The 24,248-nt window shown below is 44.6% G+C and overlaps 1 long non-coding RNA gene across 2 annotated transcripts in view; it reads left to right on the top strand.

Moving 5' to 3' along the window:
* LOC139075999 (uncharacterized) overlaps nucleotides 1-24,248 on the top strand; it is a 107,619-nt gene that overhangs the window by 82,268 nt on the left and 1,103 nt on the right. For both annotated transcript variants that reach the window (XR_011527166.1, XR_011527179.1), the window contains exon 3: nucleotides 23,928-24,029. This is a non-coding gene — a long non-coding RNA (uncharacterized lncRNA). The remainder of the gene's footprint in view (nucleotides 1-23,927; nucleotides 24,030-24,248) is intronic.

Raw genomic sequence — 24,248 nt, 5'->3', positions numbered from 1 at the left:
GGCTGAACTAGGACCAACTGGTAGACCAGCTGAGCCTCGAGCTACCTCTCAAGTCAGAGATTCTATGACTCGCTGTGTGCATGTCTCTCTTCTTACCCTGATCTCCTTCTTCAGACTCTTTCCCTCCTGCCCTATAGGGACCAAAATGAATCCTCGTACTCTAATGTCTGATTTAAGATAAAATAAAATAAGCCGAGATACTATTATAACTGGCACAGGAGCTACAAGACAGCACAATTCAGTTCCTTCATTTTCCTAATAATGAATAAAATCACACCAGCAATTTGCCCTTGAATGCATTTGTCAATCAAAGACCCAACACTTAGAGAGCTCCCCCTCGGCGCGTCCTCCAGGTCCCATCTGTAAGTGAGAGGAAGCATGCTTCTCAGCATCGTTATAACTGGAGCAAATAGGCTGAGAGCTTGTTTAATTTTTCGAAAGAGGGTTCTCCAGCTTTTGGCTGGTCTAATGAAAACTGGTCTGTGTCTACTTCGGCTGAATCCTTTGCACAATGACATTACCCCTGTTCTATAATTTCTGCTAATTGCCACTTGAACAAAAGCCGCATTGTATAGCTACTCGGCTGCTCTGTAGTCTCAGAGTAGAACCGGCCAGAATGTCTAAAGCATTCTCATGGTGAAACCTTCTTCCCCAGGACTGGCTGTACTTATCTACACTGCGGAGGCTGAAAGCATATTTTCAAACTGGGTCTGAGTGTGTTCAGAAGAATTTAAGTGGAGCCCATGACTTGGCAACTCAAATATTTGCATGCTGATGGCACTACCTTTTAACGTTTTTGTAGAGTAAGAATAATTGTGACTTAATAAGTGAAGCCTTCAAGAATTTTTGTTTGGAAATGAGCTCAGTTGGCTTTAGGAACTTAAGAGATTTCACTGGAGTTGGAGTGTTCAGGGATTGGAGCAGGTAAAATGGTGAAGCTAGAGGGATCTGGCATGAATCTCCTCTATACCCTTGGGTCTCAGTGACTTCATGGATGTTTTCTGGCTGTTCAGGGCCCCCTAAGCTGGCTCAGACAATCGTCCATGCCCCAAGAATCTTCCGTGTATGGGGTCTGGAAAACACAGAGGCTAGAATTGTAGGGTTGGGGAGGGACCTTAGAGGTCATTATAGTCCAATCACTCAACCATCCATTTGAAAACCTAATTTCGATGTCCTCAGATTAAATCAGAAGTTGGTTACCTTTGAGGAACTGATAAATCTGTGAAAATGATTTTAGGTATTTAGTTTTAGGTATTTAGTTTTAGGTATTTCAGAGATGTGCTGAAGTCTAGACAAAAACTGCCTCAACTCTTCCACCGCCCCGCGGAGTGCACTGTACGAGAATCTAGCCTGGGTGAAGATGATTGACCCAAGTATAATGTACTCACGGCGACCTGGCTGGGTGGGCTGCTGCAGACTTTTTATTTCACAAAGGACTAACTGTAAAAAAGTTAGAGGTTTTGAGATAGAGTTGCCAATTTTTAATTTTGTTGGGTAAAAACGTAAGAACAAGATTATCTAGTATCGCCAACATTCCATTTAAAAAAAAAGACACTTTAATACCAAAAGAAAAAAAGTGGTAAGCTCATAATCTTGAATCCTTTAATTAGAGAATCCTTTAATTAGAGAAATTTGGCTTTTTGAAAAACAGATTCGGTTGTTCTATTTTTAAAAATTCTCCAAAACTTTATCAAGCATTAGTCCTGGTGTTTGGCAACCACAGCTGTAAGGATTTTGGCCATTTTTCTTTCCTTGGCAAACAGCATAGAAGCTACACAGAAAAGCTTTTGCTCAAGGGGCAACCAGCAGGCATGATGCAACAGGGCGGGGGCACCCTGTGAAGAATTAAGCCAAAGCAGATTCAAAACCCCTGTACAGCATCTTTACCCACCCTTTCCTCAGTGGACACAGGCAGTAAAGGGAAACTTACTATGTCTGAGACTGAGTTTTGAGGTGGCTGTAGTTGTTACAAAGTCCTTACGGTGAACTGAGACCTGACACCCACCTGTTGTCCCTAGTTCTACCCTTGAGGGCCATAGGAAACAAATTTCATTCTTTTCCCTCATGACAGCCCTTTGCAAACCTGAAGACAGCCGGCCTGTCTCTCCTCCCCAGTCTCTCGCCTTTCGCCGTGTGAAACATTTCTAATCCTTTCATAATTTCAAGGCAATTTGCCGTCTTGATGGTGGTACCTTGGAATCCAGTCAGATTTGTCTTGAAATGTGGTGTGCAGAGCTGAACTTTGGACCTTGGAGAGACTCGACTATCTTAGAGGAGAAGGGAATTATTGCCTCCTTTGTTCTGGATGGGGGTTTTTTGTTTTGTTTTTAAGTAAAAACAGTCTGATATTGAATTAGTATTTTTTAACTCAAATTGAACTTGTAACTAAGACCAATAAAGTTGTTATTCATATGTGGCCATTGAGTTGGTTGTCTCGTTTGATAAATGTGCTCATTCCACCTTTTTTTCCTGCCCTGTTTCTGCCCTTACCACTCTCACTATCCAGATTGATCTCTCATGAAGCCAGCATCGCCCTAATACAAAACCAGACAAAGACATCACAAAACGAAAACCAAAACTACAGTTCAATAACTTTCATGAATATAGATGCAAAAATCCTTAACAAAATATTAGCAAATTGAATTCAGCAATATATAAAAAAGGGATAATGCATCATGATCAAGTGGGGTTCATACCAGGAATAAGGTTAGTTTACCACGAAAAATCAATCAATGTAAATCACCATTTCAGCAGAATCAAGTAGAAAGACCATATGATCATCTCAGTAGATACTGAAAAATAATTTGAAAAAAATTCACATTCATTTATGATTCCAAAAAAATCTCACAGCTAACTAGGAACAGAAGGAAACTTCTTCAATTTGTTAAAAGGCATCTATGAAAAACCTACATTGAATATCATACATAATGGGAAAAGACTGGATGCTTTTCTTGTAAGATTAGGAAAAAAAAGCAAGGATGTTTGTTCTCACCATTCCTATTCAACATTGTAATGGAGGTCTTAGCTAGTACAATAAGACAATAAAAAGAAAGAAAAGCATCAGAGTGTGAAAAAAGAAGTAAAACCATCTTTATTAGCAGACAACATGATTGTATATATACAGAAAATTCTAAGAAATTGACAAGAAAAGCTACTAGAACTAATAGTAAAGTTGTAGGCATGAGGTTATTATTAAAAAATCAATAGTACAGGCGTACCTCATTTTATTGCATGTCACTTTATTGCACTTCGAATATATTGCATTTTTTATAATGCAATATCTCCACCAGCAAAACGATTACAACTTGCTGAAGCCTCAGATGATGGTTAGCATTTTTTAGCAATAGAGTATTTTTTAATTAAGGTACGTATATTGTTTTTTTAAGACCATACTATTGCACAGTTAATAGACTGCAGTGTAATGTAAACATAACTTCTGTATGCACTGGGAAACCAAAAAATTCGCATGACTTGCTTTATTGAGATATTTGCTTTACTGCAGTGGTCTGGAACTGAACCCACAATCTCTCTGAGGTCGGCCTGCACTTCTATACAGTAGCAGTGAACAATTAAAAAATTAAATAAAGAATACCTTTTATAGTGACACAAACACACTAAATACTTAGGGGCAGATGTGGAATATGTAAGAGACTTGTTTACTGGAAACCTCAGAACATTGCTGAGAAATTAAAGAAACTGAATAGATGGAGAGATACACCACGGTTGTGGATAGGAAAACTCAATGTTGTTAAGATGTCAGTTCTCCCCAAATGAATCTGCTGATTCAGTGGAATCACAACCAAAATCTCACAGGCCTTTCTTTTAGAAATTGATGAACCAAAACAATAAAAAAAAAGGAGAAAGTTGGAGAACTTAGGTTATTTAATTACAGTAAGCCTACGGTAAACAGGAGATTATAGTATCCACATGAGTATAGAAATAGGTCAGTGGAATAGAGAGTCCATAAATACACCTACATATTTATGGACAACTGATATTTGACAAAAATGCCAAAATGATTCAGTGGGGTAAGGATAGACTTTTTCAACAAATGGTTTTGGAACAACTTGACATCCATGTGGAAAAAAACAAACTTTGATCCTGACTCATAGCACAACAAATATTAACTCAAGATGGATTACAGACTTAAATGTAAAGGTTAAAATTATAAAACATCTAGAAAAAAATATGAGAAGAACTTTGTGATATGAGATTAGGCAAAACTTCATAGGCCACAAAAAAACCCACAAACCATAAATAAAAAAATTGATAAATTGAACCTCATTAAAATTCAAAACTTCTGCTCTTTGAAAAACACTGTTAAGAAAATGAATAAAGTCCCAGCCAGAAAATACTTGCAGTATATGTATTTGACAAAGATCTTGTATCTGGAATATACGAAGAACTCTTACAACTCAATACTAAGACAAACAACTTAATTTAAAAAAATATTTGAAAAGACCTTTGACTACTGAAGATACATGAATGACCAATAAGAGCATGAGAAGAAGCTATGTATCAATATTCATCAGGGAAATGCAAATTAAAATCACTATATACATTACTCATTCACTAAAAATCGCTAAAATTAAAAAGACTGACAATATTAAGTATTGGTGAGAATGTGGAAGCAACTGGAACTCACATGTTTCTGGAGGGAGTGAAAAATGGAACAACTCCTTTATAAAACGTCCTGACAGTTTCTTCTCAAGTTAAACATACATCATATGACCCCAAATTCCACTCCTAGGTATTTGTGCAAAAGAAATGAAAACATATGCCCACAAGAAGGCTTGTACAAGAGTGTTCACAGATGCTTTGTTCATAACAGCCACGAATATCCATAAAGGGTGAATAGATAAGCAATTTGTGCTGTATCCACACAAAGGAATACTTTCAGCAATAAATAGGAAAGAACTACTGATACATGCAACACGGATGATGCTGAACAAAAGGAGCCAGTCAAAAAAGAGTACCTAATGTATGATTCCATTTATATGAAATTCTAGAACAGGCAAAGCTAATCTATAGTGACAGCTGATCAGTTGTTGCCTGGGGCGGACTTGGTATGGAGACCAACTGCAAAGTGACGAGGAAACTCTTTGGGATGATGAAAATGTTCCATATTATCTTAATTATTTTATTGAGGTCGTATTGGCTTATAACATTGTGTAAATTTCAGGTGTACATTATTATATGTCAGCTTCTGTGTAGGACTGCATCACGTGCACCACCAATGATCTAGTTTTTATCCGTCGCCATACATATGTGCCCCTCCACCCCTTTCGCTCTCCTCTCAGAAAATGTTCCGTATTTTGATTTTGATGGTGGTTATTTGGGTGTATGCATTTATCAAAATTTCTTCAGCAGTACACTTAATATGGGTTATTTTGTTATATGTAAATTACACCTCAATAAAGATGCAAAAACACCTTATGTCTCCGTATCTCATTTCATCTGGGCTCTTGTCCTAGGAGAGTGGTAAATGGTTAACTCAGTCGATGAATCTCTTATTATGAGACTTAAAAGACTACAGTGTGTGGTGTTTTGGGAACATTCTCTGGCAGCACAGGAACTGTTATTGTGGTGCGGGCGAGCACAGTCTCGGTTTGTCTGGAATAGTCCGTTTTACTCTGATTAATATTAATAGTGCTGCTTCACGCTCTCAACTGTTTTGGTTTGGATGAGAAGTTATTTGGCTGCTGATTTGTCCTGCCCCTTACTCAAGGTGCTGAGAAGTCAGGCCCTCAGGAGTGTGACCGTGAGCCCAAGGGCTGTTGACAAACTTCTCTTGGACGCCCTTACGCAGATGTCCCAGGTGGGATTCCCTCAAACCAGCTGATGTTTATCGTGTCCTGCCCACGTGTAGGGCACACACATGAGTGCCTTACATAGCCTGATGACATTCAGTCCTCAAACTGGTCCCCAGAGGTGGTGACCCACACTTTGAAGATGAGGATTTCAAAGTAAGAGGCTAAGTTAACAGCCTCCAATCATCACATAGCTGGTGTGTGTGTGTGTGTGTGTGTGTGTGTGTGTGGTGGTGGTGATAGAGGCTGGATTTGAGCTCCAGAGTCTGCGCTCTCGACCACTCAGTTTATAACACTCTGCCTTTATTCGGACAGAAATGCACTTTGCTTTGCTGCGATCGTAAGAATGTTTTTTCATTTTACTTTTCATTTCAATTTTTTTATTGAGACATAATCGACATATAACATTATACTAATTTCAGGCGTACAACATAATGATTTGATATGCGTATATAATGCAAAATGATCACCGCAATAAGTCTAGTTAACACCTGTCAACTTGCATAGTTACAAATTTTTTTCTTGAGATGAGAATTTTCAAAATCTACTGTCTTAGCAACTTTCAAATACGTAAAGTATTATTCACTATTGTCACCAAGCTGTACATTCCATCCCCAGGACTAATTTCTTCTATAACTGGGAGTTTGTACCGTTTGACCACCTTCACTCATTTTTTAAGCAAAATAACCTGGTGCAACATTAGATAAGGATGACATCATAATGACCTCTGGGTGTAACTCCTCAGCGTGAACCCCAATCAATGTCTCCCTTCGGGTCAAGAGTTCAGGGACTCAGTGTGCTGGGCTGAGGGGCCCCAGCTGAGAGGAGGATGGATTTGGGGCCACGTGGAGACACGATTCATTCTCCTGCTAAAGTAAGAAATAGGGAATTTCTTTTCTTTCCTTTTTTTTCCCTTTGATGAGGAAGATTGGCCTTGAGCTAACATCTGTTGCCAATCTTCCCTATTTTGTCTGTGGGATGGCACCTCAGCATGGCTTGATGAGCCGTGTATTGGTCTGTGCCCGAAATCCAAACTAGCGAACGCTGGGGCAGCCTAAGTGGAGCATATATGAATTTAACCACTATGCCACTGGGCTGGCCCCTTTTCTTTCCTTTTTTAAAAAATATTTTGCTTTATTTTGTTTTCTTCCCCAATACGTTTGTGTGTCTTTTCCTACGAAGGCTACCATCTTTATTCCCCCTCCATGTGAATCCCCCTCCATAGTCAGTGAGCCATGTACTGAAATGCCCGCAATGCCCCAGGCAGGAGACCTCGCTTATGCTAACAGCACTTTCATTGCATTGCAGACCATTGCATTTTCCTGCTCCTTGTGGGAGAATAACTTCCCCTTTGGGATGGAAACCCTGCATTCTGACTGGGGAGAGGAAGGGTGATTCCAGGCCCTATCACTCAGCTCCCGTGAGAATTGTCAGCCCGCAGGTGTCTCCCCAGGGCCCGGGCAGATGGGCACACACTGCAAATGATCCCCCGTCTGATGGCCCTGCCAGGGTCTCCTAGAGAGTGGCATCGGCATGGTTGTGGATTTTAGAAGGTTCCAGACATAGGTATGCATGGTGAAAAAGTTATTCCCTTTTCACTTTTCTCTCAAAATTTCTGATCCAGCTGAGGAGAGAGGCTCAGTTTTCGCTGACAGGTCTTTAACATCTCTCTAACCTTCCTTAGCCTCATTTTGTGTGTTTGTTTTTGTTTTTAAACAGAGGGAGCAGGCTCAGATCAGAGCCCTCCTCAGGTACACCCACCTAGGCAGCATTTTTAGTTCATTTTTATGGCTGCCTATGATTAATAAAGCCACTTTTCAAAATTACAAAGATTTTTAAAAATAATTATGAAAATCGTGTCACTATTTTATAAAAGTTTGGAAATACAGAAAAATAGAAGAAATATAATCACCCATTATACCACCCAATATACCATTTTGATGTCTTTCTTTCTCTTAAATACAAAAATCAAAATCATATTCTCTTTATCCTTCTGTTTTTCTCCCACTAACATGACAGCACAGCTATGTACATGTTCTCATAAGTGCTCTGTAAGCATAGTGTGAAAGGCTTATTTCTTTTTTCACCATAAAAATAAAATGTAAAAATGTCAAATAAGGAAAGAAGAACATAAGAAATAAAAGTAATATAATTTCTTAGAGAATGTCACTGTTAGGATTTGAATGTATTTCTTTTTCTTTTCACTCTGTTTTCCTCTATGTGTATATTTGTAATAAATACATGTAATTTAAAAAGTTGAATCACACAATTTTGTAGTAACAGTTTTCCTGGTTGCCTAGTATGTATTTTATCCTATTCTCTTTTTTATGTGTATGTACCGTAAATTACTTAACCATTGTCTATTATTGTGGCTTGGGGTTATTTCATGTTTTATGTAAATATGCTGCTATAAATATTATTTCACTAAACAATGTTGTAAATGAAGCTTTTTTAAAATTTCAGACTGTTTGGTTGGGTTAGAACCCCCAAAGGAACTGTTAATTCAAAAGGTGGACGTTCTTAAGGTTCTTGTATGTATTGCAAAGTTGTTTTCTGAGAGGTGTACCAATTTATTTTCCCACCAGCAAAGTACGAAATTTTATCACACCCTCTTCGGCATGCAGCGCTTTTATTTAAGAGATTTTTTACTAATTTGATAGGCAAAAGTCATATTCTCAGCTTTGCAATTTGCATTTTCTAATTACCGCTGTGGCTGACCCTTTCCGTCATGTCTCTGCAGTTCCTTTATTCTTATTTACGCTAATGCTATGGGTCCTTGGTGGGCTTCTCAGGTCAGGGGCTTGGGATTTGTCTTAGTTATTTGGTAGAAAAGTGCAATCTCAGGGAGGTGCCATGAGTGCCTTTGGCTTCACCACATTTCTTGTCACCAGCAGGTGGCTGTGACCCTAGGCTGTTCACCTAGAGTCTCAAAAGCCAGAAAGCTCTTGGTACCCTAGGAAAGACAGGAGAAGTGAGAACAAGACGTGAATGAGCAAAAGGGACAGATGGGCAGGCTGATGAAGATTTATTAAAACAAAGCAAAAACTCCCCCACAGTAGCAAAACATCAGTATCCCAGGATGTGTCGGAGTGGACATGGGTTCACCCCAAACCCCAGCTTATTCTAAGGAGACAGAGTGGGATTGGAAGGGGTGTAGACAGACCTGGATTAGGATCCTGATGTTACCATCATGGAGCTGTGTACACCTGGGCAATTTATTCGACTTGAACCCAGGCTCAGCATCTGTAAAATAGGCTGATGGTCCTTCCCCCTCAGAACTTTGGATGATAAAGTCAACAATGCTCATTGAATGGATGAAACTAAGGCTGGCACAGGCAGGTATTCAATACACAAGAGCTTTAAAAAAATTCCAGATCCAGGGTTTTGTGGTGTTGATAACAGTGGTAAACTGGAGGAATGGCAAGTTTTGAACTGTGATCTGAATTATTGGGGAAAAAAAAAAGAATCAATTACACTTTTGGTAGTTTGAGCATAACGTCTTTATTGTATTTCGATACTTGAACAAATTGGTGAGATGCTGATATTAGAATTTCATATTCTCAGGAGCTCTCCATTTCCCCGTGACTGCTGAAAGTAGGCACTTCCATATGTATTCCGGATCTGCTGGAATTTTCAGGAGATGATTTATCACCATGGAGAGTAACAGCATTTAGTTTTCTTGAAACCCAAGAATAAGTTATTTTTCTAAAATTTTTTTTTAATTTTTATTTTTTTCGGATGTACATCATATTTCAAATTCTGGATACATTACATCATGTTCACCACCCGAACACTAATTATAGTGCATCCCCTCACATGTGACCCTAATCACCCCTTTTGCCCTCCCCCCGTCCCCCCTTCCCCAATGGTAACCACCAGTCCAATCTCCAATGCTATGTGGTTTTTTTTTTGTCGTTTTTATCTTCTACTCATGAGTGAGATCATACGGTATTTGACTTTCTCCCTCTGACTTATTTCACTCAGCATAATACCCTCAAGGTCCATCCATGTTGTCACAAATGGCTGGATTTCATCATTTCTTATGTCTGAGTAGTAGTCCATCATGTATAAATACCACATCTTCTTTATCCATTCGTCCCTTGATGGGCACCTAGGTTGCTTCCAAGTCTTGGCTATTGTGTATAATGCCGCAGTGAACATAGGGGTGCAAGTATCTGTATGCCTTTGTGTTTTCAAGTTCTTTGGATAAATACCCAGCAGTGGAATAGCTGGATCATATGGTAGATCTATCCTTAATTTTCTGAGGATACTCCAAACTGCTTTCCATAGTGGCTGCACCAGTTTGCACTGCCACCAGCAGTGAGCAAGGGTTCCCTTCTCTCCACACCCTCTCCAACATTTGTTGTTTCCTGTCTTGTTAATTATAGCCATTCTGACTGGAGTGAGGTGATACCTCATTGTAGTTTTGATTTGCATTTCCCTGATAGCTAATGATGTTGAGCATCTTTTCATATGCCTGTTGGCCATCTGTATTTCTTCTTTGGAGAAATCTCTGTTCAGATCTTTTGCCCATTTTCTAATTGGATTGTTGGTTTTTTTGTTGTTGAGCTGTATGAGTTCTTTGCATATTTTGGATATTAACCCCTTATCTGATATATGGTTTGCAAATATCTTCTCCCAGTTGTTAGGTTGTCTTTCCATTTGGTTGATGGTATCCTTTGCTGTGCAGAAACTTTTTAGTTTGATGTTGGGAAAACTGGACAGCCACATGCAAAAAAATGAAAGCAGACCATTCCCTTACACCATGCACAAAAATCAACTCAAAATGGATTAAAGACTTGAATGTAAAACCCGAAACCATGAGACTTCTAGAAGAAAACATAGGCAATACGCTCTATGACATTGGTCTGAGTAGCATATTTTCAAGTCCCATGTCTGACCAGGCAAGGGAAACAAAAGAAAAAATGAACAAATGGGACTACATCAAACTAAAATTTTGTTTTTTTTTTTAAAGTGCAACAGATCAAAGTTGTGCCGTTAAATTGCTTTTGTTAGTGGCCAGTTTCATTAAGTAGAAAGATGGTATTTCCTGCTTGCCATACCCCTTCCCCCAGAACACATACACTCCCTTCCTGGGAACCCACAAAAGGGGCGTTTGGTAATGCTGCTCAAGGCGGAGCGAGATACATCACGGTACTCAAGAGACGCGCTGCGGGAAGGCCATCTCAGCAGTGTTAAAATCCAGTTGTCTGGCAGACGTGCCAACTGTAGGCTCCAAAGAGCTCCTTCCTCTCTCTGCTGGGCCCCTTCCTTCCTCCTGACATGGAAACAGATAGAGATGAGTGAGGGCTGACACCAGTGTGTATCAGAGGCTGGAAAGAAGAAGGGAGTGGGGTCCAGAGAGAGGAGAGGAGGGGGACAGGAGAAGAGAGTCTCCTGGAGCAGGCGGTTTGGTTTCTAGTGGCTCTGTGTGTGTTGCTGGGGGAGTGACGAGACAGACTAGCCCATGTCCCCTGAGGGCCACGAATGAAAGAAATCCAGAGAGCCTGTCTCAACCTCCCATCTACCTGGGGTGCCGAGTGGGTGGAAAGTCCGGCTGGAACACAAAGGCAAGGGAAGCTCTGTGCCACCAGAATGGAGTGGCACTGGGGTTTGGATTTGGCAGATCCACTGGATTCATTTGATTGACATTTTCTGGGCACCTGCTGTGTGTCAAGCCCTGTGCTGCAGGCGGGGAGGGCAGGAGGCAGGACCTGGTGTGGGGCACAGAGACATGAATCCAGAGGGCAGCTGCAGAGAGAGGACCACCTGTGCTGGGGCTCGAGAGAGGCTGCACAGAAGACGGGATCCACTCAGTGAGTCTTTACAGATGAGTTAGCGTTTCCCGCACAGATGAGGGGCATACGACACACTTGCTGCTTTGGTTTTGCAGAGCCGAATGGGGGAGATGGAGCTCTGGAAAGAGACAGAGCTGGGTCGGACTCTGGGCAGCTCTAACACTAATTGTGCGGCCTCGGGCATATGACTTAACGCTCTGAGCCTCAGTTTCCTCACCTGTGAATTGGGAGAATAATACTCCCTACCTTGTAAGGTTGTTTCAAAGACTCTTATGGGAATCGAAGTGCAACATATGGCACACAGTAATAATTATATTGGTGTATGTATAACGTAATAAATATGTGATCAATGAAACAGCTGTGGCTCCGATTCTGTCACAAACCAGCGAGTCACTTCACTTCTTTGGATCTGATTCCTCATCTGTAAAATGGGCACATTAGACAAAATAACCTCCAAGCCTCCTTCTAGCTTGAACGTCCTATGAAATATTGCTTTGCATTACTAGTTATCTTCTCCTGTAGAATCTCTCTCTCCTGCGTGCTCTTTGAGCCTTTGCAATGCCTAGAATAATAAAAATGAGTTAAGTGTGAGCTGAGTAATTATCTCAAACTTGCTGTTTGCTTAAATACCGCATGATCACAAACATAGCTCTTGTTTCAGGGTTTCTTAAGACAGACGTGAAACTTCAGCCTTTCAAACAGAATGAGTACGTTCTTTACGTGACTGAAAGGAGGTGAAGCTTTGAACTTGAGGATTCTGATATCTATATCTCTAATCTCAGGGCCGATGCAGGCAAAACGCTTGTTCCTGGCACCCAGAGCTGCATGTGGGCAGGGAGACGAGCAGAAATGGTACTTCCTCGGAGGCACGGGCTGGTCCTGTTTGGGGAGCCATGTGAGTTCTTTGAGGAGTAGCTGGTAACCCCTCACCCCGCCGTTCCGTGCATGGCGGCGATTCTCTGCTCCCTAGCTTTTTGGCCCAGTCCACTTACCTGTCTTTTTAGTTCAATGTATAGGTGTTTCAGCCTATGGAGAACTATCCTACGGTTCATGAGCATTACCGATCCAAATTTCAATGTTCTTGGTCATGAATTTTCAGTAAGAGATCCTATCGCCAAATGCTTTCAAAAGAAACAATCTCATTAAATGAATTACGCTGTAATAAAAATTGATGAGAAATAATATCTGAATTAGGAGATCTGAAGAAGCACACAAAAAGAAGCATCGAGTTCTAATGGTTAGCATTGTTCAGGCACCCTCCCTTCCAGATGATCCGTCGGGGGACCCAGAGCGCGGGGGGCACTTTATTTGAATGTTCTGAGTCACTGACATGAGTTCCGCTATGTTTGTAGGTGGATGGAAAATGCATTCTGTTAACTAGTGTTCCAGGACTTTATTAAAATTGATACCACTTTCTCCTTAATAAGAACAGAAAATAGTCCTAAATTTGAATCTGTTCTCACGAGGAAGATGCTATCAGGGGTTGAAAATGAAACAAATGTATTTTTTCTCTCCTTACAGCATTCACATTTTGATCTTGAGGATGTCTTAGGGTCCTATTCTTCGTTCCCTCCTCCCAGCCACTGCGTTTAGGGCACAATGCAATGATACAACTTTTTCCTTCTTGAAAAAGGAGTCATTGCCCTGACCTCTCGTGTCGTCTGTGGGGCTCCAGGGCATCCTCGAAGTCCCTAAATAGGTTGAAATAAACAACTCTCCAGCAGGTGAGGAAATATTCTGCCATTCACAGGATGCGATTTTGCATTAAATGGCTGCTGAAGAATCCTATGTATGGAAGAAGCAAGAATAGATGAACTTCAACCTGCTGGCGGCCACATGGACACAGTCACGCCGTTGGGCTCGCCTGGGTTTTCGGGTTATGCGGATCCCAGGTCCGTTAGCTTTAAGTAAGAGGAGCGGGGAGACACTCACCAAAATCCCTAACACCTTTCAACATCCATAATGTCCCATTTCTGCCAACCAGAATCTCACGTCAGCGATTTGCTCAACAGCTGGGTGATGACATGCTTTTCGGGTACGATGTATACACTAGGCCATTAGTCTGCAAGCAGCAGTTGTCAGCTTTGTTCCCATTTAGAGTAATTTTCTCACTAATATGGCATATTCTTCGGGGATAAAATGCATTTTCCAGCCAGATATTCCCCCTAATAGTGAAGTTGGTTTAATGATCGGATTTCAGCCAAGGGAAGGGGAGCCCGCGATTGCAGTCGGTTGTATATTGAAGGCACCAGAAACGAAAGGCTGATTTTAAAACACATTCTCATGAACAGGCAAAACCCTCTCCTTTCCAGATTAATGAAGCTCATTTGAGGGGGAACTTCAGGCACGTATTTAAGAGCTAAACAAGGTACGTTGAACCTTTTGGTGCGAAGCCTTACATAGGGATGTATTTTTGAACTGTGATGATGGATGGTGGGGTTTTAATAGGGGAAGTGATGACCAGTGAGCCACGAAAAGGCAGATGTCTTCAGGCCAACCCTCCCTGCAATGACAACAAATGATTTTTTTCCCTCTATGTATAAGCCTTGAATATTCAAATCAATTAAACAATTAATTCCCACCTTGCAAACTTGCGTGTCAAGCTTCAGCCCATGGCCAATCTATTTGGTTGAATTATAACCCCCCTGAAAAGCAGCGGTTCCTAATGGAAAAGCCGACGGAGTCTTAAGTACATGTGGTGAGCAGAGCTGCGATAATTAACTCTGCTTTCGATCCCCCTCCCCCATTAATATTTTAAAGATTTTTAATTAAAATAATTACATGAATTTATGAAAAATATTCGAGCACCTGAAGTGTTTCTACAGTACCCCAGTGTCAACAGTGCCCCGTCCTGGTGTCACTGGGGTATGGACTCCCACCCTGGTCATCATCACCCTGGCCCCAGCTGGGGGAAAGAGGTATTTCCAAGCCAGAGATCCCCTTCTCCCTGTCCCTTTGGAATCTCTGTATTAGAAGCGGCACGTCCACATCAGCCTTCTTGTCTTGTCAACGCGGACGGTTCTTTCTTCCTCCGTCCTTTTGTTTCTTCCTTCCTTTCATTCCCCACTCCTTTATTCTCCTGGGATGATGCTCCAGAGACAAATGCACTTCCTTTTTCCCTTCTTCACTTTGTTTACAGAACTTCCAAGGCAGTGTAGTGCAGGGGCCGGCCCCGTGGCCGAGTGGTTAAGTTCGCGCGCTCCGCTGCAGGCGGCCCAGTGTTTCGTCGGTTCGAATCCTGGGCGCGGACATGGCACTGCTCATCAGACCACGCTGAGGCAGCGTCCCACATGCCACAACTAGAAGGACCCACAACAAAGTATATACAACTGTGTGCCGGGGGGCTTTGGGGAGAAAAAGGGGAAAAAAAAAAAACAAAAAAAAACCAAGGCAGTGTAGTGCAGGGGTCAGCAAACTTTCTCTCGAAAGGGCCGGGTAGGGAATGTTCAAGCTTTGTGGCCTTATGGTCTCTGTCGCCACTCAACTCTGCCATTTTAGTACGAAAGCAGACACAGACCACATTCAAATGAGTGAGCATGGCAGTATTCCAATAAAACTTTATTTATGGACATGGAAATTTGAATTTCGTGTAATTTTTACATGTCACAAAATATTCTTTTTATTTTCTTTCCAACCGTGTACAGATATAATAACAGTCCTTAGCTCACCAGCCACTACAAACAGGCAGCAGGCGGGGTTTGGCCCTTAGGCTGGAGTTGGCCGACCTCTGGTGTAGTAGACTGATTAAGAACACGGCTCTTCATCGGGGGTCAGACTGCTTAGCTGTGCTGGCTGTTGCAGTGTTCTAGCTGTGTGACTATGGACCAGTGGCTAGCCCTCTCTATGCCTCAGCCTCCCAGTGTAGACCATGGAGATGATGATGATGGTACTCACCTTGGAGTCTGGTTGTGGTGATTCAACATGATGATTTATGAAAAGCAGAGAGCACAGGGCCTGGCACGTCGTAAAGCAATAATGGTGCTCAGCCAGGGGACATCTCATCTTGCCTCTGGCACTAACTTGCTGTGTGGCCTTGAACAAGTGCCTGGACTCTTCTAGACCTCGGATCCCTCATTTATTAAAACAAACAAAAACCTAAAACCAAAAACACCCAGGCTTGGACTAGAGCATCCAGGGGCCACATCTGGCCCCAGGGGACCCTCCCCTCCTGGGATGAACACCACATTTATTGGCCTCAGGATGGTGGCCCTGGTGGGCTTTGCCTCTCGGTGTTTTCCCATCCTGAGATTGTTGATCAAATATGTCCTGACACAGGACGCTGAGTTTTGAGCTCACGTCTCTTGGGCGCTCTTGGGAGAAAGACTGGGGTCCTTTTGTTTTTGTGACTGGCCCTTGTTTGCTGAGCGTCTGCAGCACTGCAGCTGTTCTGATGGCTCGGTTACTGTCCTCACCAGCCCAGACACGAGGAAAATAAATTTGGAGAGCTTAAGACCAACCCCCAATCCCAAGGCTCAGTCGTTCTCCTTATGGATGTTGCCGTGTCTATGTATCATCCGTACTGCTGCCTACTTAATATTTAAGATAGGCTTACTACTTGTACTTAGGACTTTCTAAAAGATTTCCTTTAAAGCCATATTTGTTTTGCACAGTGGCTGTGATGTGCTCTTTATATTTTTACTAATAAGCATTAAAATAAATAAGGTAAAAATGAGTTTATAACGTGGACCATTGAAAGTCATCTTAAGGATGGTCAGTCATATATGTCTGCTCTTCAGAACACATTGCACTAGGCTTGTGTGCTCCCAGCTAAGTGTGGCCAGAGGCTTGGCATCTGGCCAGTCCTTTGGATGGCTCAGCACTGCCTATGGCCTTAACTACAATTTCCTAGTCCCCTTTGTCTCTGTCATGGGGATAGCACTTGTCAGAGGACTTCTTCCTGCCTCTTCCCAGCTTGCCACAAAGCCAGCTTCTGCAGCTGCCAGTTGCATTAGCTCCTAGGTCAGCAGACTGGCCTTTAGAGCTGGTCTTGCCATCCTTCCTGTTATCCCCACCACGCACACTCCATACAGGGATGTTCTTGACTTCTGAGCGCCTAGGTAAATGTCCATTTTTGGTTCCACCTGCTCAGCTGCTCAATGCCGTGGAAAGATTTCCAGTGCCACTGAGACCTGCATTCTGTTCTCACCCCTCTTGCCAGCTATGTAGTCTCACTCACACAAGCCTGAGCCTCTCTGTGCCTCAATCTGCTTACCTGTAAAATGGAGTATTAATGAAATATTCCCCAGGGATATCATGAGAATGTACAAGAGAAAGGCCTTGAAAGTGCTCTCTGGGTGAGAGGAAGTACGGCGGATCAGCAAAGAGCAGAGCTCTGGAGACAGGCGTGGGATCCAGTGCCCTCCACTGCCTCCTGGTGGCATAACCTGGCCAGCGATGACGTGGCCGATAGTCTGACGATGGAGTTATGGATCCCCTCACACTGCCTCTGTCTGCTTCTTGCCCTCCATGGCATTTCTTTGTTTAAAGATGGCTCCCCTTTGGTCACATCCACAAATCAACTCTTCTCCTGGAACTCTAGAGACGTCCAAGCAACCAGGTGGAGCCGCCGTGGCTGTCTGCCCGCCCCCACACGTCTGAGACAGCAGGCGGGACACCCCTCAGCCGCCCCACCTGGGCCAGGCCCCAGCCTGGTGCCGCCATTGACTCATACTTGAATCCAACTTATCTCGATTTTATGAGAACCATCCCTGAAAATCCCCACGTTCGAAAGACGACACCGGGGAACCATGGAGCAGGTTCATCATTTGAATAATCAGCCATTTAGTGACATGTCTAGCCTGGTTTAATGACTGAATCAGTGAAAGTATGACCCCGAGTGCCGGTTAACTTTTAAAATAGCTGTGCCCACTGCATGACACAGCCAACAGGAAGCCATTAAGGCGCTGGCAATTACCACTTCCATCCATCGGCGAAGTCCCTATTTTATTTTAATCTGCGTAAGTGCATTTTCTGCACGAGGTTAAAATATAAATCCCTTCTCCTGAACAAGACTGGTTTTCTGGCTGACTTGAGAGCACAATTTACAACTGATTTAATTTGTTCTTCACAAACATTCCTAATGACATTACCCCGGTGCATATACAGACTGCCTCCTCTTATTCCATTAACTCCCAAATCGGGTTTAAAGACCATATTGATGCTAGATGTTATTATGGGTGATTATCAAAACAACAGACAACTCGGCAAAGTGTTTACTAACTGGTTTATATATAATTTCTGTAATAACGACAACAGATGGTAATGCTACAAACACTAAATCACGCTTTTCGCCGCTGAAACAAATTGGCAGCCTGCAGTACAGAAATGGTGTACGTAGCTACATACAGATGCTTCACTCATCAGCTATAGTGTTCATCTTATTAGGAAATGGGTCTGTTACCGCTATTACAGGTAATCTTTCCATTTACAATTACAAAATGTATATTTTCAATGAAAATGGTTTTCTGCCGCTAAGCCGCACGAAGGATATTTCCCCCTCTAATTACCACGGCGGTGAACGCGCGCCCTGGCCCAGCCTGCACAGGGCTGTGTTTGTTCTAGTTAATGGTGGCGGCTGCATTTCAGTTGCGCGGAGATGAGTCTCCTCTCAAAGACCCTCACCTCTTGCGGGAAAGGGCAGGATGCAGCCCCAGGAGGTGGGTCCATCGATGCTTTGGAAGCAGCGTGTGAACAGGGTGGAAAGCGGCTGAACATGGAGGGGACCCTTCCTCACCTTCGTGTGTGTGACCTGCGATTCTTCCATCCCCTTAGAGTGAGAGAGTGTTAGATGCGGGAGAGACCCCGTCATTGATAAGCTCCACCTCCACCTTGTAAAGATGGGAAGCTGAGGCCCAGAAGGCCCAGGGAGGAGGGACTTGCCCAGGTCACCGGGTGGCAGTGCTGGGACACTCACACAGTCCCCTATGGGAACTCAATGTTCTTTTGCCCAGTGGCACCATCTGCCATGCCAGGCACTGTGCGTGCTACCCCAGGGCACCCAAGGCTAAGCAGGATGGCTGCAGCCCAAGTCTCAGTGGCCCCCTCAGGAGCACTGCACACACACTCCCTCTCTGAATTCTGCAGGCAGCCTGAGAGGGCCGTGCCGCGGTCCCCGCCTTACAGGGGAGGAACTTGTATGACGCCCGGGTGGAGTCGATTGCTCGTGATCCTGTGAAGCTGGAGGGCTGGGATTTGAACTCAGGCTGTCAACTGAATCCAAAACTTGTGGGCTTAACCACTTGGCAAAACTGCCTTTCCAGAGTAGGGCATTGGTGCCTATGTTCTGTAAGAAATAGCGAAACAAAACAACACAGAGTTGAACATGGGGTCGAAGGGCAGGCAGCGTTGTGGGCATTTCTGGTCTTGTAGAGCTCCCATCATTCCTTGACCTTTGACTTTTCCCACCAAGGCGTCAACTTATTCCCACACCAGGATGCTGAAGCCATGCGTGGGCTGGCAGGACAAGAGGCGGTGTGGACACTAAGGGAACAGGACTGAGAGTAGAGCTCTGGGTGTGCCTGCCTGCATCTGGCTCAGCCAATTACCAGCCGTGGCTCTCAGGGCGAGTTCTTCACCCTCACCTTTGGCAGCCCCATTACGCAGGACGGAGGTCGTGCACAGAGAGGCTTAGAACAGGGCCCTGAACAGATCAGGGGCTCAGAGAGTGTTGGCTCCATTTGCTGCAGCCACCGTTGTTGTTGGGAAGTTTGTCATGTGCCCACCCTTGGCTCCGAGCAGCCCCTTGTGGGAATGGGGACGCTGGCCCTGTTGGCAGAGCCCCGGTTTCTGAGTGCCCCAGCCACACCCAGGCTCCTGTATCGATTGTCTGTGCCCTGCAGTGAGTTTGCCTCTTTCTTTCCTGTTTGCTGTCCTCCTGGTCTGAGTGCTGATCACTGAAGGGATGCGGCTACTAATGCCTCAGGTCGCAGACGCAGAAGTTGTCATGGGGGAGGGATGGGTTAGAAGACAGATGAGAAAACCCAGGCCTGGAGCAGGGGCGCTTGCTCCAGCTCCAGATGTTGCAAAGCTGGGGCCAGGCCTTCTCTCTGCTCCCGAAGAGTGGTGAGGACGACAGGGGACTGAGCATGGGGTGTGCCTGGGGGTCGCAGTCACTCAGGAAGTGTCCAGCCTCTGCCTTCTCCTGCAGCACACAACTGAGAGTGGGCCTCTATCTCCTCGAGCAGGCTGCAGGGTCCTTTCGGGGAGCTGGGCTACATCGGACACCTCTCAGCGGCCCACATGACCTACGTCCCATGGTCCTCACCAGGATGCCCAGCAGCCAGGCCAGTGGGAGCTCCTCTCAGCCGAGGGAGTTCCTCTTGTCATTTGTGGAGAGTGGATGATGCCTTTTGCTCCTCCCATAACTGTTTTTGGAGGCAGTGATATGCCTGCCCCCCAGCCAGGACCAAGAGCTCAAAACAACCCAGAAAGAGTCTGATGCTGGAGGCAGATGAGTCAGAGAGCAGTTCCAGGCACTCCAGCCACGCACCAACCCAAACTAGGGCCCGGTGTCTGGAGGCCTCTTGCTCCAGCTGGCCCCTGACCACCCATTTATCTGGGTGGTTCGGACATGCCTGTGTGTGAAGCGCATCTGTCGGCCCTCCCTGGGCATGGAGGGTTAAAGCGCTTCCTGTGCTCGGCTTGTGCCTGCCGCTGTCGGGACCTGCTGTGCCCCACAGCCTCTGGCCTGCAGAGGGGGTTGGCCCTGAGGCCTGAGGATTGACCCAGGACGGGGTCTGCCACGCTCTAGTGAGAAGCCAATCATGCACTTCCCGATGGCCACTTGGTGAAGGGACAATGAATCGTTTCCTCTCTGTAATTTTCTGCATGGAGCTCTCTCCACTGTCCCCCGGCCATTTCCCTCTGACCTCCGAGGTGGCCGTGCACCCTGGCCACACAGTGCCTTCTCCTCGCCTGCACAATGAGCTGCTGTTCTGGGGGCTTGTCACCAAAGAAGAGTGCCCGTCCTTAGTGGTCTCAGAGGAAGCACCTGCTCTGGGTAAATTTTCAGAAGAACCCAGCCTGGGCCTGAAGCCTCACCAGCGAGTCTGCCTGGCCCTCCCTCCAGGCCAGGTGTTTGCCAGAAGAGAAGGAACTCACTGCGTGGGGCACGCAGGTCTTCTCTTTTTCTGCCCTGGAATTGGCCCTTTGCCTTGATGGGCCATGGAGCAGGTGGAAGAAGCCCTTTGGAAATGATCTTGAGTTCACACCCCAGCTCATGGCTCCTTTGACCACGGGCAAGTAACAACCTCCTTGTGCCTCAGTCTTTTCATCTTTAAAGTGGGGACAATAGACTCTCCCTGTGAGGACCCGGTACAAAATGGGCTGTCACAAAATGGAAGCTTTGATTATTAGCCATCTCTGTTACCTCCATGAGATTCATGGGGTCATGAGGCATTTCGCATTTCTTTCCAGAATCCAAGCCAGAAAGATGGTCGGCTCTGCCTCCAGTTCCTCTGTTCCTTCCACAGTGCATGTGGTCTTGAAAACCTTTCCTTGGCCGCATCCTCCCCAATCTCATGGTCATAGACCCATTTTAACCCGTTAACCATTCCCAAAGGAGGAGCCTCTGTATTAAACATAACACACCAGGTGAGACGTGAAAATATTTTCTGGGCTGCATGGTATGAAAGAGAATGTTTGAGTCCTAGCGAATGAAATTTAATCCCTTATGACAATATTTTCTTTCAAAAGGAAAGGTTTTCCTGAGATGCTACCAGATGAAATATTATGAGAGAGTAGATACAAGACTGGACTTTTCCAAAAATCAGGGCTGGGAAAAAGTCCTTGCTCTACGCTATCCTACTCAGGGGACCATGGGCCTCAGTTTCCCCATCTGTAAAATGTGGGTCGGCCTTGGACTAGTCAGTGCCTAAGGACCTCGGGCTCTGACATTTCCTGTGTCTGCGACTGCTGGAAGTCTAGCAAGCAGAAAGAAGTCCATTTGGCAGAAGCTGCCCTTGGGACCCACCGTCTAGGCAGGAACCAGGCTCTCTGTCTTCTCTGGGCTGCCGAAGCCAGCTCAGAGCCGCCTTACGTCCCTGGCACAAGATGACTGTGGTTCTTGCCTACATGGAGCCACGCTGGCATAATTAACAGACGTTGCAAAGTGTATCTAGCATATCTAACCTATTTTTAAAAATGCCTTGCAAAGATTATAAAATTATATTTAATTAGAATTTCACAAAGGTATAGTCTGAGGATTTGTTAATTGCCATTCCTGGTTTTTTTTTTTTTTTTTCAGGGTTCGGCACCGCTTCAGAGATACGAAAGAGCGAACAGTGTTTTAAGGCCACCGTACAATGTGACAACAGTGATAGATATGCTAATTTCTTCATTCACTCCACTTCACTTCTTTTATTCTTTCCAATTAAAGCAAATGCTACTGAAACTGTAATTAAGCCAGGGCTGGGCCCTGATTGCCCGCTGTTTTAATGAAACCCTATTGATTTTCCTTTTCTTTCTAATGGCCACACATGGTGCTCAATGGTCAAACACATGCCCTGCTATGATGTTCCCAGCAAAACTGAATTTTGGCTGGTAAAGTGGAGGCCCAATGGAGAAGGTATCTAAAGGACTGTTTACTGGCCATGGCGGTGTGTGAGGCTCCACCTTGTGAGGCCACGCTGGGACAGGAAACGCCCGGGACTGCGTGACCTTCCAGAAGAAATGGGACACCTTCGTGAAGAACTCAGACTCCTCTTATGCTGGTGGTGTTGCCTTAAGGAGCAGCGTGTTAGTTAAACTTGAGTGGCTTAACTAAGCTGGATGTTAAAATCTGGGCAATTTGGAGAATATATATTCTTGACAGATGGTCACGAGCCAGAGAGCAGTTTCAGAGACGAAGTGTCGGAAGAACATTTTATTTCTCTTTGGCATTAATTTGAGAAAGATGTATTTTTTTTTAAATGAAACGTAGTTCTGAAATTGGTCTTGCACATACACCCCCACCCTGCAGAGAATACATAGGTGTAATGCAAATAAAATGGGACGGGGGGAGTATTGGGAACTGAGCAATTTAATAGCCTGCCGGATATTTAATGGTGCAAATTAGTATTCTGATCAGAAAACATGGTTTCAGACGTCGTCGGTGGTTCTCACACCTGGCGACAAGGTTCACCAGGCGGCCTTGGTAGGGAAGCATGAACTCGTGTTTCCGAACGTGCCCTCTGCCCAGCTCTGCAGAGTCACTGCTCACAGCTGCAGGCTGGACGCAGGCGGCTGGAAGCAGAAATCTCGCCCTGTGTTCATGAGCCGGTTCTTCTGAAAGCTTGCTGATGCCTGTTTGAGTTGGGGGAATCTGGGAGCAGGGAGTTGGCACACACATCTGCATGAACGGCATCATCTTTTCCTGACTCGTCTGCTCATGTCCCTCCGCCACCTCTCCCCACTAAATTCTCATCGGTCTGCCAACTTCTTCCCATACTGGGGCAACTGGATGAGATTCTTAAAGAATTTGAGTGGACATATTCTTGCTGTTCAGAAAAAAAGCTGCTGGATCACGAGACTCACACCCTCGCCACCCCTACCTGGGCCAAAGTGCTAGGCGGCAGCTTTGTGATCATCAGATCATTGTGGCTCCAGTGCGGGGAGTGCATACAGCGGGCTTGGCGCCGGAGAGGTGCTTTACGTAGGTTGTCTCACCATAACCCCGATTTACCTCCATCGAGTAGAAGAGGAAGCAGGCCAGAGGGAATGGATGCAGTCATGAAAGTTCTGTAGCCGAGGTGGGGAATGTGGGTACAAAGTAGATTGCTCTCCAGGCAGGACAAAAAAGAATGAATGATGTCAGCATAAGATTGGTTCCAGTCCTGCTGTCATCGTGACCCTGGGGCCTGGGTGACTTGGCCCAGCCCATCCTCCCTGCAAGTTAGTCCTTTTTTCCTGTCCCTGAGGGGAAGGTGAGACAGGGTTTGTCCACCTCAGCAAGACTGACAGTTTGGACTGGTTGGTTCTTTGTGGTGGGGGGTGGAATAGGGGCTGTCCCGCACAGTGTAGAAAGATTAGCAGCACCCCAGCCTCAACCCACTAAATGCCAGTAGCACATCCCTGGTTGTGACAACTGAAAATGTCCCCAGGCATTGTCAAATGTCCTCTGGGGAAGAAAATTGCTCCGCTGGAAAATCACTGGTGAAGGCATTTATGCTTTGTCTATTTGAAACATGGTACCATTTTAAAACACGCACACCAAATGCTTTGTTTTAGTCTCATGGCCTATGCCAAACAATTGTGCAACAACACTCTTGTTTTAAATAAGAATGAAAACTCAAAATTCAGATTTAAAGCCTAGAAAAAAGACCATATTGATTTTTTTGGACAGATCCTAAGACCTTCTCCAAGGAAATTTTCGGGAATGAGCATGGACTTGATGTCAGAAGACCTATGTGCCATCTCAGCCTGCTCCTTGCTGGCTAGTATGATGGTGAGTGATGAGTTTTTGTCATTGATGTGAGGACGGAGTTGTAGTGGTTCATCTCTCAGGGTCCTGGTAGGACTGACATCCTTCATAATTGAAAAGAAGCATGATGAGCAGTACAAATGTGGAATCAGGGAACTTCCAGTTATGAGCAAAATTCGTAACATCTGAGAAAGGGAGGGAAGCAGAGAGAGAGCACACAAGAGCATAAGGAAGATGCAGCTA

Source organism: Equus przewalskii, chromosome 1 (genome assembly GCF_037783145.1).
Source record: "Equus przewalskii isolate Varuska chromosome 1, EquPr2, whole genome shotgun sequence".
Classification (NCBI taxonomy): Eukaryota; Metazoa; Chordata; class Mammalia; order Perissodactyla; family Equidae; genus Equus; species Equus przewalskii.
The sequence above is the reverse complement of the archived record's forward strand: the minus strand, read 5'-3'. Positions and strand labels throughout refer to the sequence as shown.